The sequence below is a fragment of the Esox lucius genome, chromosome 25 (genome assembly GCF_011004845.1).
Source record: "Esox lucius isolate fEsoLuc1 chromosome 25, fEsoLuc1.pri, whole genome shotgun sequence".
Taxonomy (NCBI): Eukaryota; Metazoa; Chordata; class Actinopteri; order Esociformes; family Esocidae; genus Esox; species Esox lucius.
In genome coordinates, this window is record NC_047593.1 from 19,044,226 (window position 1) to 19,063,206 (window position 18,981).

Here is an 18,981-nt window from a genome sequence, read left to right on the forward strand (position 1 = left end):
TCTCACTGCTTGTATTTATGGCTGGTAAAGGTCATAATCTTCTGGTTTTGATGACTGGTATAGGTCAGACTGATGGTATGGATGGCTGGTATATGACACAGTCTGCTGATATTGATGACTGGTATAGGTCAAACTCTGATGGTATGGATGGCTGGTATATGACACAGTCTGCTGATATTGATGACTGGTATAGGTCAAACTCTGATGGTATTGATGGCTGGTATATGACACTGTCTGCTGGTATTGATGACTGGTATAGGTCAGACTCTGCTGGTATTGATGGCTGAGTAGGTACTGAAGTCAGAGTTCTGGGTTTTATTCTTCTTCTTTGGTCTCTTCTGTCCCTGACGGATGTCCAATGAGGCATAACACAGGTCTTCTTCCTCCTGAGAGACACAGACATGTTTTGTCTTCAGGTTTTGTGTATCATAAATTTGCTTATTCCTTTGCTTTTGAATAATTGTACATTATGCTGATCAAATTAGGACTGTTTTACAAAGTGTGTACTTAAAATCAAAATGTTCATCCACCATATAATTAAAACACCCAGTCTGGTTTGGACACAGTACCTTCTCTCTACTGTCACTTCCCCTGGTCGACGTCCTGTTCAGAGGAACTGAAGTCTCATTTGGAGCTGCAGAGTAGAGTTGGACATTACTAGCAATAACTTAACTACACTGTTTAAAATATTTACAAAATATATTTGATTACATTAACAACAATAACACTGCATTATAAAAGATTGTATTTTACAACAAAAGGTTAGACATTACAGGACGTTTATTGTGTTTCTAAAATAGTAACTCTCACCCTCAATTTCAGTAACAGCAAACCACTTCAAACAAGAAAAAAAAAATGCTAGCGCCCTTCAAAAAAGAAATCCAAAAGGTTTTTTCCCTGATAAATATTCATGTTGGGGGTGGGTACGCATTTTTCAACTTTACTACAGGAATACACCTTATTTCAGTGGCTAAAATGTCAATCAGTGTATAGCATGTTTTGCTTACTGGGACAGCTAGATATAGAGAGATAGAAAGTTCCTGCAATCAAATGAATTATTTACAACTAAACGGTCATGAGGTTGAGGACTTCTCCCCGCCAGAATCTCCCGGTACAACAGAAGGCCGAGTCGGACCAGAGCCCAATTAATCAGAACAACCCATCCAGGACACCTCGCTTGAGTGACGTAAGATATGCCACTTTTGGGTACTTCTGCGTTAAAATTGCAATTGCAGCTTTTTAACACGGGGTGACAAGAGCTCAATATAATTACTAAAACCCCCCCAAAATATGACATTTGCAGCAAACTGTCAAAATAACCGTGTGAGTGAATACGTTGTTTCATGGTCATATAGTTTACGTAATGGTTGTCAGTAATATAAGAGATGTACCTGTTTTTCTGCAGAAGTAGTAAACACAGAAGGAGGAGAGGAGAGAAGAGAGGAGAACAGACACAGGACATAGACTGAACATCAGAGTTCCACACAGACCACAGGCTGCAGAAGGTGAGGTGGGCTTGGTTGTACTGATATCTGGACAGAACACACAGGAATACGTTAAGAAATAAACCAACGCTGAAGAATAAGACACAAAACACGGCTTGATAATCTGAAATTGTTCTCACCAATTGAAAGTCTGTTGGTGATTTTTCCAAAGTGGTACAACTCGTTCTGTTTAATACTTCCTTTCCCTCCTTCATCCACCACCTTATTCTCCATGGTCCCACAGTAGTAGATTCCCAGGTCAGATTCAGTGATGTTCTCAATCAGAAGGTCATAGGTGTTGTTAGAGGGGTTCCACAATGCTGTAATTCCAGGATACCTTCTTAAAACATTGTCAGCGTCTGTAGATTCTTGTAGATTCCAGTACAAGCTAATAACCAGGGTAGGTTGGTACTCATGAGAGCAGTTCCTGAACCATGTGATGGATACACCAGGGGATATTCTGCAGTCACAGTGGAGAGTGATGTTGTCTCCTGGTTTGACTATCAGCTCCACCTCTGATCCAGAGATCCCATCCTGACTGGAGGAAACAGCCCCTACAGGTTACAGAGGAAGGGAACAATGTTAGGATGAATGACACATTAACACTCGGTTCATCATAATTCCCTGTACATACAAATATATATAAAGGATCACAGACATTTCAATTCATTAATACACCGTTTATCAGTCATCTATTAGACCCAATGAAACACAAGTGAACTCACATAAAAGTGTGAAAACAGCAACACACAAACTGTCCATCCAGAGAACTGATTGAGTCTGATGGTGTCAAAGAGTAGCAGGGTCTTTGTTGTGTGTTTCCGTGATGCTCACTAGACTAGACGAGACTGACAAGATCAACTTCACCATTAAAGGGCAAAGGAGCAGTGATTGGTTCAATCGAAAGGAAACTATTCAGCCTTTTCTCTGAAACCCATGCAGTGAAATGAAGGGGAGGGTCTGGCATCAATGTAAACACCTTTACCACCATCGTCACATCAGCTGGAAAATACTCGGCTTTATGGTCACCGCAGATAAACCCTGAACGTCCAATACCAACCCATTTTCAAAAGAAAACATTATATTGATAGGAACCAAATACACTTTGAGAGCTGAGTCTGACTTTTGAACCCTAAATGATAAATCCTATGGACAGATGCAAGTTATATTGCATTATACTTCCTTTATGTGCCTTGTCAGCCAATCAGTGACTAGTTCTAATGGTAGTATTGTAATGCCAACGTCAGAAGATCAGACAGTAGTAGTGGTCAACATGTGTTTGCATGTGTTCATTTACATAATAGGTATTTGGTAGTGAATATGAGATTCTATATGCATGTTTATGTCTGAATGGGATGTGGTTTACTCAGTTAGTGATGCTGTAAGGGGGCTAGTCTTCAGGTCTGTGGGGGTTGTAGTTCACTCAGCTAGTGATGCTATACGGGGCTAGTCTTCAGGTCTGTGGGGGTTGTAGTTCACTCAGCTAGTGATACTGTAGGGGGGCGAGTCTTCAGGTCTGTGGGGGTTGTAGTTCACTCAGCTAGTGATGCGGTACGGGGCTAGTCTTCAGGTCTGTGGGGGTTGTAGTTAACTCTGCTATTGATGCTGTACGGGGCTAGTCTTCAGGTCTGTGGGGGTTGTAGTTAACTCTGCTATTGATGCTGTAGGGGGCTAGTCTTCAGGTCTGTGGGGAGTTTTCTTGGTCGATAGAAACCACTGTTGTTTCCATCTACTTGTCACATGTTAAGTGCTTGGCCAATATGTACCTGTGTGTGAGTGTGTTTGGGTGTGTGTGTGTTTGTGTGTCTCCCTGTGTGTGGATGGATGGAGGGGGGGGTGTGGTATGAATTTTTTTTTGTTATTATTATCTAATAAAGAGTAAATTAATGATAAAATACAACATTTAAATGCCTGCTTTGATAAGCCACTACAGATTCTTCGTGATGTAACTTTCACTCTTCACAGGAACACTTCTAAGACTCAACATACAATGTGTGACTTCCTCATTACATTACATCCGGAATGTTCCATATATAGTCTACCATTAACATCAAGATGGCCACGCTCAAGTCAATAGGTGTGAACTGCCTGAGAGTGCAGAGAAGTGAGTGTGTATGTATATCTATTCATAGTTATATTAACATGTCCACAGAGACCCAGGAAGTCTACTTTCAGACCACAGGATTTAGAACTGGCTTCACCGTTAGATTTAGAACTGGCTTCACCGTTAGATTTAGAACTGGCTTCACCGTTAGATTTAGAACTGGCTTCACCGTTAGATTTAGAACTGGCTTCACTGTTAGATTTAGAATTGGCTTCACCGTTAGATTTAGAACTGGCTTCACCGTTAGATTTAGAACTGGCTTCACCGTTAGATTTAGAACAGGCTACAGGCGAGGTTATGTTAATTCTAATTGTATTCTTATGTACCTGACATTTTACTATGTGATCAATAGGGGTATTTATTTTTTGAACATTTTGTTTATATTTTTTATTTATCCTGAGCTTGTCTTTGATTTGACCTTAGAGGGTACAACTTACAGTAGGTTTGAAAAGGGGGGTGTCTTAAGGCAAGGGGGTGACATATATCGATAGATATGACAAGACTACAGATATGTCAAAACTACAGAAATGCAGACTACAGACTACAGATATGCAGACCACAGATATGACTAGACTACAGAAATGCAGACTACAGAAATGCAGACTACAGATATGCAAACTACAGATATGCAGACTACAGAAATGCAGACTACAGAAATGACTAGACTACATATATGACTAAACCACAAATATTACTATACTACAGATATGCAGACTACAGATATAACTGGACTACAGATATGCAGACTACAGACATGCAGACTACAGACATGCAGACTACAGATATGCAGACTACAGAAATGCAGACTACAAATATGCAGACTACAGATATGCAGACTACAATTCAAGTAGTTTGAGGATTAATTTACTTAGAGATAAAAACCAAAGCAATATCTAACAGTATATATATTTACAATATTAATTCTGCATCCTGACACATCTGTTTCTGCATACCTGTGAGAAAGTCTGGCAGAAGTCAAGGACCATAACCAATACCAGTCTGTACATTTATTTTAAAAGAGATACTGTTTAAAAACTCCAATGAAAGTTTGATTCATTTTAGGCACTAATCTGAAGAAATTTACTAAAAGTCTCAGTAAAGAATTAAACTACATCCTCTATACAGTTACAGTGTAAGATCAGGTTAATATACAACATATACTATATACTACATGATCGGTTTCTCACTGCTGGTATTGATGGCTGGTATAGGTCACACCGATGGTATTGATGGCTAGTATATGACAAAGTCTGCTGGTATTGATGGCTGGTATAGGTCACATTGATGGTATTGATGGCTGGTATAGGTCACAGTCTGCTGGTATTGATGGCTGGTGTAGGTCACACTCTCATGGTATTGATGGCTGAGTAGGTACTGAGGTCAGAGTTCTGGATTTTATTCTTCTTCTTTGGTCTCTTCTGTCCCTGACGGATGTCCAATGAGGCATAACACAGGTCTTCTTCCTCCTGAGAAAAAGAGATGTTTTGTCTTCAAGTTTTGTGTGTCATTCATTTTGCCCTTTCCTTTGCTTTTGAATTATTTTACATTATGCTGATCAAAATAGGACTGGTTTACAAAGTGTGTACTATAATCAGTATGTTCATCCACCATATAATTAAAACACCCAGTCTGGTTTGGACACAGTACCTTCTCTCTACTGTCACTTCCCCTGGTCGACGTCCTGTTCAGAGGAACTGAAGTCTCATTTGGAGCTGCAGAGTAGAGTTGGACATTACTAACAATAACTTAACTACACTGTTTCAGTAGCAAACATATACAATTATTACATTAATAATAATAATAATAATAATATGACATTATGGACAAACATTTTTTAGACTTTCCTCGCTTCAACAGTTTGTAAAAAGATATGAAATCCATCAGCTCATAAAATGTACAAGTAAATAATTGCTAGACCAAGCTGTGTACATAATGGTTTTTAGTAATAGGTTCAAGGTTCAAAAGGTTTATATGTCATTTGCAATAACACGTTTTGGCAATGAAATGCTTGGTTTACCTACTCCCGACAGTGCAGTTAAAAGTTTAAAAAGTAACAGTAATTATACTATAAAAATAAGAAGATAACACAAACAATCAACAATAACACTATACAAAAACACGCATCACTAATAATATCTATACAATTGTACATATAAGAGATGTATAATGTAAGAGATGTACCTGTTTTTCTGCAGAAGTAGTAAACACAGGTCAAGGAGAGGAGAGAAGAGAGGAGAGCAGACACAGGACACAGACTGAACATCAGAGTCCAACACAGACCACAGTCTTCAGGAGCGGAGAAGGGAACAGTAGGCATGACCTCTGGGAAGGAATGGCAAGGAGATACAACCTGAATGTTCATAAAGTTCTCAGTTATCTGACCACTCAGACTTGTTAAGCATTTAGCAAGGATAGCAGGCTTTCACAGATCAAGGCTATCGAGCTACATGATATCAACTAAGACCTCCCACAATAACAGTTGTATTAAACTTGCAAGGAGAAAGGAATACAATTTACAAGGTAACAGTGACAAATTCATAATGTAGGACAGGACAACCATCAGTACTAATACAGTAAAAGGGGGTGTGGTGAGATACAGCACAGCTGTCTTATGTCAACAACACATGTTCTGTATTGTTCTGTTCATTCCTAGGGACATGGTATGCAACTTTTTCAACGGCCACATACCTTCTGAACAAAGAACAGATACACCGATGGCTTTAACAGATTAACAGATTAACGGACAACCCATTCACTGTTATCAATCAAAGATGTGTACCACAAACAAATGAACAAATACCAAAGACACACATCAATATGTACTCAACCCACAGTCTTGTATCTGAGCTGAATTAGAACAATTAATATTGTGTATTTTCAGAATCAGTTGGAGTGAGAGTGAACTAATTATTTATACAACACTTTCATCTGGAACGATAAAAGAAAGTTTAAGCACCTCTGTATTGTATGCGTTAACACCTTCCTATAACAAAAGATCCCAGAGTTTCTCCTTTTCAGAGGTTTGAAATTGTGCCTGACATTAATATCTGGTCTACACGACACATTTCAGACAGTCAAACCACCTCCACAGAATCTTTCAAAGTTAAGTGAGAGGAGGAATTGGGCTCTGAAACTGGGAGGAAAGCCTAGAGAGCATCCATGCATTCTCAATCACCTCTAGGAAAGGTTTCAATTAAAATTTTTTGCATGGACTACATTCCTCCAACAGTAAACTCTATGACATGTTCCCTGACATTTCTCACAGGTGTCATGCTTCAGTGGGCTTCACAGCTTTGTCCTCTGTTCTGTGTTTTGGGACCCTCTCTGTAGTCCAAGAGGTTCCCAATTACAACTTACCTAATTTAGCAGACGCTTGACATTCTTGAAATTTAGGAAACAGTCTGAAGCACCTTCACACATTCAACCTCCTGTCATTAAAGCAACATTCTGTAATGATTCCACACAGAACAGACGGATGGAGGGATGGATCCAAGCGCAGAGCGCAGGAGCCCTTTTATTAGGGAGAAAACACAGTAGTGCAAAAGGAACAGGCTGTAGCCAAGTCAATAGGCAGGCGATGGGTCGGTAACAGGCGAAGCACATAGGTAGGAGGCAGAGGTACAAGTGGGGTAATCCAAAAGAGGCGGTCAACAGGCTGGCAATGGTCAGGATATCAAAACAGGCTGTTTTCAGAACTAGGCCAAGACAGTGGCACAGTCGTGATTAGAAGGCTCAGTAGAGTTGCAAACACAAACAATACCTCACGAAGACTGACAGCACACACAGAACTCATATAGGGGTTGGACGAGACACATGTGTAAACTATAATGGGGATTGGATAGGCTACATTCAAGGCACGAAGGGAAACAGGGCACATCCCAGACCTCACACATTCACTTTGACATAGTTTAGCAGATGCTTTTATCCAGAGAAAAAAACGTATAAATGCACAACTCGTTCCGGGCATCATTATTAACCAACTGAGCTACATGGCAGACTTTAAACCAAAACCAGAGATACAGACATAAAGCTTGAAAAAATTAATAAATGTCTTACCAAATGAAAGTCTATTGGTGACGTTTCCATAGAGGTACAACACCTTCTTTTTAATACCTCCTTTCCCTCCTTCATCCACCACCTTAGTCTCTTTAGTCCCACAGTAGTAGAGTCCCAGGTCAGATTCAGTGATGTTCTCAATCAGTAGGTCATAGGTGTTGTTAGAGGGGTTCCATTGCAGTGTGAACCGAGGAAAAGGGTTTGGAATACTATCAAAATTATTGGGATCTCTTAAGGGGCTCTTAATGCCAATAACCAGGGTAGGTTGGTGCTTATGAGAGCAGTTCCTGAACCATGTGATGGATACTCCAGTGGATATTCTGCAGTCACAGTACAGAGTGATGTTGTCTCCTGGTCTGACTACCAGCTCCACCTCTGATCCAGAGACCCCATCCTGACTGGAGGAAACAGCACCTACAGGCAACAGAAGAAAAAACTGTGTTAACCTGAAATCTTTCTTCATCAGAAACTTCTCTATGAGCTAAATCATGTTATACACTACAGCCACTACACTATCTAATTTACAATTCTTGTCAACCATAAAACCACGATAAATCCATTAAGCTATCAGGCAGCTATTAGACCTAATGAAACACACGTGTACTCACATAAGAGTGTGATGAGAGCAACACACAACATATCCATCTGGAGATCTGATGGTCTGATGGTGTCAGAGAAGAATAGGGTTTTGCTGCATATTTCCGTGATGGTGACAAGATCTTCTTCACCATTAAAGAGCAGAAGAGCAGCGATTGGTTCAATCGAATGGAAAGTTTTCAGCCATTTCACTAAAAGCCACATCGTGACAAGAAGGGGAGTGTCTAGCATCGTTACAACTCCTTCAACACCAACTTGACGTCAGTGGAAAATGCTCAGCGTTGAGGTCACCGCAGATAAAATCACGAATGTCCAATACCAACCCATTTTCAAAAGAAAACAGCAAACATCTTATTGTTCAGAGCTATAAAAAGTTCAATGGGCTGTCTGACATTTGAACTTTTAATAGCAAACTTTATGGACAGAGGAGAGTTAGAATAGGTATTATATTTCCTGTATGTGCCTTGTCAGCCAATCAGTGACTAGCTCTTCTGGGAGTTTTGTAACACCTACATCAGAGGATGAGACAATCGGTAACATTAGCAGAGACCAATATATGTTTGCATGTGTTCATAAACATAATAGGTATTTGGTAGCGAACATGTGATTCTCTATGCTTGTATACGTCTGAATGGGATGTGGTTTACTCAGCTAGTGATGCTGTTTGTCTTCAGGGCTTCAGGTCTGAGGTATTTAGGTCAGCAGAAACTGCAGTTGTTTCCATGTACTTGTCACTTGTTAAGCTTTGATGTGTTCACTGTTGACAGATAAACCTAACAAGCAGGACCCAGTCAGGTATCCTACAAAACGTAACGAGCACTGCTGCTTTGGGGGGGGGGGGTTAAAGGTCTTCAGGTCTGAGGGGTTAAAGGTGTTCAGGTCTGAAGGGTTAAAGGTCTTCAGGTCTGAGGAGTTAAATGTCTTCAGGTCTGAGGGGTTAAACATGTCTTCCAGTCTGAAGGGTTAAAGGTCTTCAGGTCTGAGGGGTTAAACATGTCTCCCAGTCTGAAGGGTTAAAGGTCTTCAGGTCTGAAGGGTTAAATGTCTCCAGGTCTGAGGGGTTAAAGGTGTTAAGGTCTGAGGGGTTAAACATGTCTTCCAGTATGAAGGGTTAAAGTTCTTGAGGTCTGAGAAGTTAATAGGGTCTTCAGGTCTTTTTAGCTGAGAACACTATAGGCCGTAGTTCGTGTAAGAGTCACAGGCAAATATCAGAGCAGATACCTGCAACATCCCCTTGAGGGGACTGATTTTGAGGTTTACTATCTTTACAAGGACATCAGGTCCCCCAATGCAAACAGAAACATGGATTATACACACCCACACACACACACGTTTGTCTTTCTGTCCTTTTATGGACCTGAGACCTGACATTGACCCAGAAAGTTTCTAAATTTGTAGCCCGAAACCTAACCCTAAGGTTAACATTAACTTTAACCAAGCCCTGAGTGTAACCTCATTAACCTACCTTCTATGTCTAAACCAACACTGCCTACGTTTCAACCTAAACCTAAAACCTGAGCTCTTCTGGTCAGCTGAGAGTAAAATTAAAAACTTGCGGAATAAGTTTGATAGATCATCTCTCCTGGACTTCAAACTGAACTAATGTTCTGCTAATGTCAGCGTTATTACATTTTGTCTTGATGACATCCTGGTGTCTTCCAGCAGGCAGGGACTGGATATTAAGGATCAATACCCATACTCCATTGCCACTGCCTTTATGTCCCCTACACAACCTGAGAAGTCACTTTAAAAATGAAGGCACATTTTGATCTCAGACCACTGTCATTTCTATTCCAGTAGTGTGGAAAAAAATCAAATGCATGTTTGATTGAATGAGGCCCTAATACAGCAGAAGACATATGTTTTTTTTCATTTACTACAATCCTCTATTAACCATTGAAATACATTCTCAATACAGTTACAGAGTAAAATCAGGTTAATGACACAATAGGACGTTGTATTCTGAGAAAAGTATTTTATATAAAAAGATTAGCTTCTAAAGGTATATTCTCAAAATACAGATCATAAAATGTTTCTTAATGTAATATCTAAAAGAATACTATTATCGGTTGGTAGACATTTGCAAATTATAAAAACATATTGTGTTGCAAAGTAATTGAAAGCTCACGTTTAAAACAAAACATTGGTAACAGAGAGAGAATATAGAGGACCTGCTATTGATGATGTGATGAAACTAAAGGACAACAGTTTCATCACAGATTTAACACTGAGGCTCAAACCTATGAGTTCAATACCATGAAAAGACTGGAGAGGCAGAGAAAATCACACAGAGTTACATAGTAAATCAGTTAGAGACACCAGGGGCTCGTATGTATAAGAGTTTCTATTGAATTGTATAGTTCTCACATATTACTAGTATTGATGGCTGGTACATGTCATTCTGCTGGTATTGATGGCTGGTACAATTCACTCTGCTGGTATTGATCAATCAATCAAATGTATTTATAAAGCCCTTTTTACAACAGCAGTTGTCACAAAGGGCTTTTTACAAAAACACCTGGCCTTAAACCCGAAAGAGCAAACAACAGTAGTGTTGAATTTCAGTGGCTAAGAAAAACTCCCTAAGAAGGCAAACATTAGGAAGAAACCTAGAGAGGACCCAGGCTCAGAGTGGTGACCAGTCCACTTCTAGCTGGTTTAGGTCACACTCTCCCAGATGGCTGGTATAAGTCACAGTCTGCTGGTATTGATGGCTGGTATAGGTCACACTGATGGTATTGATGGCTGGTATATGACAAAGTCTGCTGGTATTGATGGCTGGTATAGGTCACACTCTCATGGTATTGATGGCTGGTAGAGGTCACAGTCGGCTAGTATTGATGGCTGGTATAGGTCACAGTCTGCTGGTATTGTGGCTGGTATAGGTCACACTCTCATGGTTTTGATGGCTGGTAGAGGTCACAGTCTGCTAGTATTGATGGCTGGTATAGGTCACAGTCTGCTGGTATTGTGGCTGGTATAGGTCACACTCTCATGGTTTTGATGGCTGGTAGAGGTCACAGTCTGCTAGTATTGATGGCTGGTATAGGTCACAGTCTGCTGGTATTGTGGCTGGTATAGGTCACACTCTCATGGTATTGATGGCTGAGTAGGTACTGAGGTCAGAGTTCTGGATTTTATTCTTCTTCTTTGGTCTCTTCTGTCCCTGACGGATGTCCAATGAGGCATAACACAGGTCTTCTTCCTCCTGAGAAAAAGAGATGTTTTGTCTTCAAGTTTTGTGTGTCATTCATTTTGCCCTTTCCTTTGCTTTTGAATTATTTTACATTATGCTGATCAAAATAGGACTGGTTTACAAAGTGTGTACTATAATCAGTATGTTCATCCACCATATAATTAAAACACCCAGTCTGGTTTGGACACAGTACCTTCTCTCTACTGTCACTTCCCCTGGTCGACGTCCTGTTCAGAGGAACTGAAGTCTCATTTGGAGCTGTAGAGTAGAGTTGGACATTACCAACAATAACTTAACTACACTGTTTCAGTAGCAAACATATAAAAAATATTACAATAATTATAATAATATGACATTATTCAAAAAAATGGTTAGACTTTCTTGACTTAAACAGTTGGTAAAAATATAAAACATGTACAGCTCATAAAATGTACAAGTAAATCACGGCTAGACAATATAGTTCAATAAAATGGTTGTCAGTAATGTAAGAGATGTACCTGTTTTTCTACAGAAGGAGTAGACACAGAAGGAGGAGAGGAGAGAAGAGAGGAGAACAGACACAGGACACAGACTGAACACCAGAATCCAAACCAGTCGACACCCTTCAGGAGGGGAATGGGGAACAGTAGATATGACCTCTGGGATGACCTCTGGGATATAATGCAAGGAAATACAACCTCAATGTTAATAAAGTCAGACTTCTAAAGAACATGGCAAGGATAGCACAGCCCTCATTAGCCCTCATTAATCAAAAAATATACACTGTAACAATGTGTAATGGCTTGATACATTTATGGATGTTAACTGTGGAATTTTCTGATGGGAGGGGCTTCCACTAGAAATTGTTCAGTGTGGGCATTTTAACTTTATTGAGAACTTTATTGAGAAATTTATCTCGGACGATAAAACTCATAGAATGAGATTGAGAGATTGTTTCTCCTGGACTTTATACTTGACAGTTGTTCTGCTAATGTCAGCGTTATAAGATGTTGTCTTGATGACGTCCTGGTGTCTCCCAGCAGGCAGGGACTGGATAGTGAGGACCAAAACATGAATCCATTGCCACTGCCTTTGTGTCCCCTACACAACCCGAGAAGTTATTGTTACCACTGTCATTTCTGTTCCAATAGTGAGGAATCCCTCCTTCTGTTCAGGAGACTATTATTATTCACTAAACCTTGAAGGTAATGGTACCTCATTATTCACTATACCTGGAGGGTAATGGTACCTCATTATTCACAATACCTAGAGGGTAATGGTACCTCGTTATTCAATATACCTGGAGTGTAATAGTACCTTGATATTCACTATACCTGGAGGGGAATGTTACCTCGTTATTCACAATAACTGGAGGGTCATGGTACCTCGTTATTCACTATTCCTGGAGGGTAATGGTTCCTCGTTATTCACTATACCCGGAGGATAATGGTACCTCATTATTCACAATACCTTGAAGGTTCTGGTGCCTCATTTGGCCAGCTAAGGCATTATAACTTCTCAAATAATATTTTCTTTATTTTGCAGGTCAGAGATTGACACCTTCCTGTATAACAACATCCCAGAGCTTCTCCTTTTAATAGAGGATTGAAATTGTGCCTGACATTAATACCTCATCTATACGACACATTTCAGACAGTCAAACCACCTCTACAGAATCTTTCAAAGATTGGTGAGAGCAGGAACTGGGCTCTGAAACTGGGAGGAAAGTCTGAAGAACATTCATACACGCTCAATCACCTCTAGATATGTTCTACATTTTTTTTTTTTACATAGACTACACAGCTCCAGGAATAAACTCCATGACATATTCCCTGACATTTCTCACAGGTGTCATGCTTCATAGGTCTTCCCAGCCTTGTCGTCTGTTCTGTGTTTTGGGACCCTCTCTGTAGTCCAATAGGTTCCAATAGACCCAGACCAGTAACAGGGCTTATAAGGCCCCAGTGACAATTTACCTTTTATGTAACCTTTACCTAATTTAGCAGATGATGTTGTCCCACCTCATTTTGGCAAATAATATTATCTTGACATTTAGCTAACCGACAGAAGCCCATTCAAACACTCAACCTCCTGTCATTTAAGGCAAAATTCACTTTTACGTAGTTTGTCAGGTATGTTTATCCAGAGTAATGAACATATGAATGGAAAACCCAGCCATTTCACTCAATATTATTTACCAATTGAGTTACATGTCAACCAGAGATACAGATATAAAGCAAGGAAAGAAAATCTTACCAAATGAAAGTCTGTTGACATTTCCATAGTGGATCAAGGACTTATATAATCCGTTCTCTCCCTCACCCATCTTCTTAGTCTCTTCAGTCCAACAGTAGTAGAGTCCCAAGTCAGATTCAGAGATGTTCTCAATCAGTAGATCATAGGTGTTGTTAGAGGAGTTCCATTGCAGTGTGAACCGTGGAAAAGGGTTTGTAAAAACGTCAGGCAACGAAGGCTTTCTAAAATAATCCTGAGTGCTAATAAGCAGGGACGGTTGGTACTCATGAGAGCAGTTCCTGGACCATAAGAGGGGTACACCAGTGGATTTTTTGCAGTCACAGTACAGTGTGACATTGTCTCCTGGTTTGACTATCACCTCTGATCCAGAGATCCCATCCTGACTGGATGAAACAGCACCTACAGGTAACAGAGGAATGAACAGTGTAACATGAACTCTTGCTTCATCAGAAATGTCTCTACATGCTAATGTGATAAACATCTCAGCCAATATTATATCTAAATAACAAATTTAGTCAACCATAAAAGCACAATAAATAAAACCAGCTATCAAGCAGCTATGATACCTAAAGAGACACACATGTACTCACACAAGAGTGTGATGAGAGCAACACACAACATGTCCATCTGGTGAATTGATGCAGTCGAAGAAGACCAGGGTCTTTGGTGTCTGAGAGTCGCTTGGTCTTTGGTGCGTATTTCCGTGATGGTGACTAGATCTACTTCACCATTAAAGGGCAGAAGAGCAGCGATTGGTTCAATCGAATGGAAAGTTTTGAGCCTTTTCTCTGAGACGCGTGTTGTGACTTGAAGGGGAGGGTCTAGCATCAATGTCACACCTTCAACAGCAACTTGATGTCAATGGAAAATACTTTTGAGGTCACCACAGATAATACCAAGAATGTCCAATATAATCCCTTTAAAAAAAACAAAAACCCTGTTGTTAAAAACCACATACAATACAAAGGCCTGTCTAACGTTTGAAAAATTAACAACAAAACCTATGGACAGAGGAGACATTGAATAGGTTTTCTATGTCCTGCATGTGCCTTGTCAATGAGTGACTTATTTATATAGGAGTTTTGTAACACCTACATCAGAGGATCAAACAACTGGCAACATTAGTAGTGGTCAACATATGTTTGAATGTGTTCATATACATGATAGGTTTTTGGTAGTGAGAATCTACCAAATGACAATCTATATGCATGTATAGATCTGTGGGGGTTGTAGTTCACTCAATAGTGATGCTGTAGGGGGGCTAGTCTTCAGGTCTGTGGGGGTTGTAGTTCACTCAGCTAGTGATGCTGTAGGGGGGTTAGTCTTCAGGTCTGTGGGGGTTGTAGTTCACTCAGTAGTGATGCTGTAGGGGGGCTAGTCTTCAGGTCTGTGGGGGTTGTAGTTCACTCAGCTAGTGATGCTACAGGGGGGCTAGTCTTCAGGTCTGTGGGGGTTGTAGTTCACTCAGCTAGCGATGCCGTAGGGGGGCTGGTCTGTATGTCAGAGCGGAGGATTTTAGATCTGTAGAAACTACAGTCCAGTTGTTTCCATTTACTTGTCACTATTTAAGCTGTGATGTGTTTTCTGTTGACATTAAAACCTAACTATCAGGACCCAGTCAAGTCATCCTGGTCACTCTGTCACATCCTCACATGGTCTCCTGTCATTGATATGCTGATGACTCCCAACATTTCTATTATTTTCCTCCCTGCTGGCACTCATGTGGTGACACACACCTTTACAAAGACCAGCTAGCCCTGTGTGGGGGCGGGTTAAAGATGTCTTCCTCTGAGGGGTTTAGGAGGCCTTCAAGTCAGGTTAAACTATATGCCGTAAGAGTCACAGGCAACATGCAGAGCAGGGACCTGCAAAAACACCACGTGGGGACTGATATTCAGGTTCACTATCTGTATGGCAACATCTGGTCCCCCAATGTTAACATAAAGGGGGATCTCAAACACACGAACACAAACTAAGCTACATGTGCAGGACCTTACTGGGTGTTCAAACAGTTGATGTGACTAGTAGATAGAAATGGATGTGGTTTCTACAGACCTGAACACATGACCTCAGACCTGAAACCTCCTTTACACCTCAGACCTCCCCTCTTACAGCTCCTGTTAAACACATCAGTACAGACCAACAGCACTGGCTGAATAAACCCCTACAACACACATAGACCAGTGCATGTATAAACACATCCCCAAACATGCACACATTAAAACATTTACAAATTAATCACTTTTGACTTTGTTAAGACATTTCCTTTGATGCTGCCAACACAGTTCATATATAGGAGCGAGTCACTGATTGGCTTAGAAGATGCAATGAGTAGACAGGAAACCCACATTGACTTCCTGTTGCTGTTGCCGTGGTGCTGCTGTTTGCCTGGCGATGAGTCCATCACGTACAGGATGGACAGTTAGTGTTGATCTCATCCTTAACAAACAATATGTCCCCACTGTCACTGAAAAACATAATTATTCACAGAAATGCTTCCCCATATATAAAAAGCTAGAATTGGCCAAGCAGGTGAAGAAACATTTTCTTGGCTTCCCTATCACAGTATATCAGCTAGAGCATCATGGTTAATGTAGTTTCTGGATGCTTTCACATCAGAGTATCAAGTACTTGTACGTCCTAAATGTTTGGCAGAGGAGGAAAGTATGACTGGTTACCTCTTCTTACTGGACAGAATGAACGCAGAACACCTGATCAGTCACCTGTCCCATGAAGAGAGGTCAGCAGGTATTGGTAATTACCTTTCACTATACTAGCCATCACAATCTACCTTTATCATATTGACTAGCATTTAACCAACACATGTTCCACATGGTTTGGCCACTAACCCTAAACAGATTCTAATTTAGTACTGTGGGTTGTCACCTCTCTGGTCGGTCCATCCACTAACTACAGTGTCATTTGTTTCAAATGGTATTGTTTCCTTTTGTTCACATGTGCACACAAACACACACACGCATAAGCAGAACCACAGGGACTAGATGGAAACAACTGTGGTAACAATCCACCTTACAACCCCCCCACAGACCAGAAGACCTAAAGACTAACTCCCCTACAGCATCACTAGATAAATGGACTACAACACCTATAGACCTGAAGACTAGGAGCATGAGCTGAGTGAACTACAAACCCCACAATCACATGCACAGTGGCCTCACTGTCTGTAGGCACAGCTGTGTCTTTGTGGCCAGGAGTAAGTATCTGGGAACCAGAAAGTTCACAATCAAGACTTTCAAAAGTTAAAATATTTTTTTGTTTTTCTGGAGCAGTTGGGTCACATTCTGGTGTGACTTGGTATCTTTGGGTGGCCAAAGTTAGACCCCTTAGTTAATAAATAAGAACATTAAATGATGAAATAGTCTCCCATGTAGCTGTCTATACACAGTGGTATATTGCATTTGCCAGGTTATTAGGTAGGTGGTTATATTTTTATTTAAATTAATTAAACTTGCATGGTTAAAGAGAAACAATGTTATGTGTTAAGGCTAGGGTTAGGGTTAGGGTAATGGTTGGGTTAGTAGGTGGTAAGGTGGTAAGGTGATGAGTAGATAGTCGCCAGACACACTTTTGGGACTTTCAAAGTAAATTGTTACTTAATAGTTTTTTATTACATATTTCTGTTACATTATAATTATTAATGACATTATTAGCAACAGAAGGATATATGCAGCTAGAAGAGCTTTGTAACATTCACTGTTATACTCATGGGTACATCAATCAGTGGCTGCCAGTCCTGACTTCAATGGGAACAGCCATCTTATGGTTATACAACGATTAGCCATAACATTATGACCACCTGTCTAATATTGTGGAGGTCCCCCTTTTGCCGCCAAAACAGTCCTGACCAATCAGCATGGACTCCATTAGACCTCTGAAGGTGTGCTATGGTATCTGGCACCAAGACGTTAGCAGCAGATGGTTTATTTCCTGTAAGTTGCGAGGTGGGGCCTTAATGGATCAGACTTGTTTTTCCAGCACATCCCACAGATGCTTGAGTGGATTGAGATCTGGGGAATTTGGAGGCCAAGTCAACACCTTGAACTCGTTGTTGTGTTCCTCAAACCACTCCTGAACTATTTTCACTCTGTGGCAGGTTGCATAATCCTGCTGAAAGAGGCCAGTGCCATCAGGGAATACCGTTGCCATGAAAGGGTGCACATGGTCTGTAACAATGCTTAGGTAGGTGGTCCGTGTCAAAGTGACATCCACAGTAATGGCAGGACCCAAGGTTTCCCAGCAAAACATTTCCCAAAGCATCACACTGCCTTCGCCGGCTTGCCTTCTTCCCATAGTGCATCCTGGTGCCATTTGTTCTCCAGGTAAGTGAAGCACACGCATTGTTATTTACTTCACCTGTCAGTGGTCATAATGTTATGGCTGATCAGTGTATTTCCACAGATGGCTTTTGCAAATATGTTAATACAATTAGGAAAACAATTTTGAGAGCAAATATCTATAGCTTAGAAGAGATGAATAATCTGTGGAACCACCAATGTATCTCAGTTAAATCAACCTAAACTTTAGATATTTCAACACAGTGAGATCATCCCTCATCATGGGACCAATAAAAACAATTTCCCAGAGTCTGTAATTTATTAATCTGGTCCTGCATGGTAATCTCACTGGACAAGATGAAGTGCTGATCAGTTCATTGCAGACATGGAGAATAATGGTCTCTGCTTCTCTTCCGGAGTTTCCTCTTCTCCGTTTTAACTCCTGATTTAACAAAACAACAAAATCCATCTTAAAGAGTTTTCACATCCTGGTCTGACTGATGAATTTAAACACTGACTGATATTTAGTAGACTGGTGTCCTGACCCACCATAAGTATTCCCAATAAGGAAGGCAGCAGGGATGAGGACCTCCTGGTGGCAGAGGAAGGAACAGGGTTTATATGAACTCTTGCTTCATCAGAAACTTTTCTACATGCTAAATTGTGTTAAACATTTCAGCTAGTACAATATAAAATTAACAAATCTAGTCAACCATAAAATCACAATAAGTAAAACCAGCTATCAAGCAGCTATTAGACCTAAAGAGCCTGGGTCCTCTCTAGGTTTCTTCCTAAAATTCTCCCTTCTTAGGGAGTTTTTGCTAGCCACTGAAATTCAACACTACTGTTGTTTGCTCCTTGGGGTTTAAGGCCGGGTGTCTTTGTAAAAGCACTTTTTGACAACTGCTGTTGTAAAAGGGCTTTATAAATACATTTGATTGATTGATTGATTGATGAAACACACATGAACTCACATGAGAGTGTGATGAGAGCAAAACACATGTCCATCAGTAG

General features: G+C 40.5%; 1 long non-coding RNA gene across 1 annotated transcript; it reads right to left on the minus strand.

Annotated features, from left to right (window-relative positions):
- Window positions 1-4,906: 4,906 nt before the first annotated feature.
- On the minus strand, window positions 4,907-5,849 carry LOC114830677. Its single transcript, XR_003778115.2, has 3 exons — window positions 5,770-5,849; window positions 5,236-5,300; window positions 4,907-5,054 (listed from the first exon to the last, which is right to left on the minus strand). It is a non-coding gene; the product is annotated as an uncharacterized LOC114830677 (long non-coding RNA).
- Between the last annotated feature and the right edge of the window lie 13,132 nt (window positions 5,850-18,981).